The following is a 2500-nucleotide window of genomic DNA, read 5'->3' as shown; positions in this document are numbered from 1 at the left end:
TTTGCTCAGAAGGGTTCACTTTTGCAACAGAACTTGAACAACGTGTTGCGGTAATATTACGATTTATTCGCATGAGGTTGATGGCGAATCGGCATAAATCTCTCAGATGCTGTTTAGTAATTGAAATAATATTATATGAAACAGAGAGAGAGAGAAAAAAAAAAAAAAATCTGAAATCGTAGAGAATTCTGTTAATTTATGATAGTCCTCGCACACGCCGTGGCCTCGTTGTCATGGCAACCTCTCCCTGAGCGAGTGCGGAGCCGACGCACATTCCAGCATCGCACACCTGCATTGCCTCCTCCTCATGACAAGTGCATGATAATTCGTGTTTATTCTATTTTCATTTTTTTATGGATATAAGTGGAGGCCTATGACGTGACAATAAAGTCCGCGTTTCTTTTTATAGATATATTTTCTTTGTTAAATATATGCTTGTCTGGCGAATAAACGCGCAGTATATAAATCTTTTTTTTTTTCTCTCTCTCTCTATCATTCCAGTGCTATTACGTAACTATTATTTCTTCATTCTTGGTGATATTGAAGAGGAATGAAAGAGACCACGTGGTTCTGTTGATGTTATTGTTACTACTATTATTGTTATTGTTATTATTAGTGTTGTTGTTATTATTAGTGTTGTTGTTTTATTAATGTTATTATTACTATTATTAGCATTATCAATGTTGTTATTTTCTTGTCATTATCATTATTATTATCATGAACATCATCATCATCATCATCATCATCATCATAATCATCATCATCATCATCATCATCATCATCATCATCATCATCATCATCATCATCATCATCATCATCATCATCATCATCATCATCATCATCATCATCATTATCATCGTTATCATCATCATCATTATTATTATTATGTAGTTACAGTTCCTTTAATTTCTACTTGAGAAATGGCAGTGATTGAGTTTTTTAACTATTATTATTATTATTATTATTATTATTATTATAATTATTATTATTATCTCTCCATACCCTTTCTTTTCCCTATTCTACCATCTCTCTTCCCTTCACTCTTCACCCCTCCCCTTTCTCCTTCCTCCTTATCGTTTTCCCCTCATTCTCCTCCTTTCGCCTTCTATCTCTCCTCCCACCTTCTTTCTCCCTTTTCCCTCTCCATCCCCCCCCCCCTCTTTCCTTTCTTTTACCGCCCTTCCTTCATGCTTTCTACCCCCCTTCCCTCCTTCCTTACTCCTCTCTCTCCCTTCCTTCTCTCTCTCCCTACCACCCTCTCTCTCCCTTCCTTCCCCCCTCCCCCCTTGCCTTTAATTTCCCTTCTTTACCAATATACGCATATCTTTAATCCGGATGTATTATAAACCGGATGCATTCGATTAAGATGCAAGACGTGCGGCCACCGAGGGACAGATTTCGAGGCCGTGAGAAGATCGCGCGGGAGCCAGTTATTTTGCCGCCATGTCTCTCCCTCTCTCTCTCTCTCTCTCTCTCTCTCTCTCTCTCTCTCTCTCTCTCTCTCTCTCTCTCTCTCTCTCTCTCTCGTTAGCCTCACCGCGCGATGGCCGAGCGGGATGGGAAGTAGAAGTAACGGTGATTTTAATTTGTTGTCATTCGATTGGACGTGAGCTCTCGGGTTTATTTCGTTAATTGATATGTCGTATGAGACAGAGAGGGGAATAAAAAAAAAAAGGCTTCATTGTCATGCGGTTCGTATTTGACTTGCTGTTAATGAGGTGATAACAATGCTGATAAGAATGACGGTTGGTACAAAATGTATATAGGAAAATGGGGAGAAAAATATTTCGTCGCGGCCAATGTATGGAAACCGTCCGTTGCAATGCATTGCGGTGCACAGCTTTGCAATGCAGTCTCTCCTCGCGGCCATCTTGCTGAAGTGCAGTGTGCGTGTGTGTGTGTGTGTGTGTGTGTGTGTGTGTGTGTGTGTGTATGTGTATGTGTGTGTGTATGCGTGTGTGTATGTGTGTGTGTGTGTGTGCATGTGTAATGTGTGTGTGCGTGCATGTATGTGTATATGCGTGTGTGTATGTGTGTGTGCGTGTGGTGTGTATGTGTGTGTGCGTGTGGTGTGTATGTGTGTGTGTGCGTGTGTGTGTGCGTGTGCGTGTGCGTGTGTGTGTGTGTGTGTGTGTGTGTGTGTGTGTGTGTGTGTGTGTGTGTGTGTGTGTGTGCGCGCGTGTGCGTGCGCACGTATGTGCGTATGTAATTACGTATTTGCCTGCATAGGAGTTCGTGTTCTGGCGTGTATGTTGTCCATGTGCGCGCGCTTATGTGCAGTGTACGTACAGTATGTGTGTCTGGCTGCCTGCCTCCCTTCCTGGCATCTCGGGTACGCGAAGCGCTCTGAACTTTTGGTCAAGGTTCGGTCAAATGAGCTTCTAAAAGGACTTTGGAAAAAGGTGATTTTGGGTGAGAAGAAAAAAAAAAAAAAAGAGGGGAGAAAATGTCCAAAGCACGAGTGGCTTGGGGAAACGAGAGAGAGCTGAAGAATTTATAC

This window comes from Penaeus chinensis, chromosome 20 (assembly GCF_019202785.1).
Source record: "Penaeus chinensis breed Huanghai No. 1 chromosome 20, ASM1920278v2, whole genome shotgun sequence".
NCBI lineage: Eukaryota > Metazoa > Arthropoda > Malacostraca > Decapoda > Penaeidae > Penaeus > Penaeus chinensis.
The sequence above is the reverse complement of the archived record's forward strand: the minus strand, read 5'-3'. Positions refer to the sequence as shown.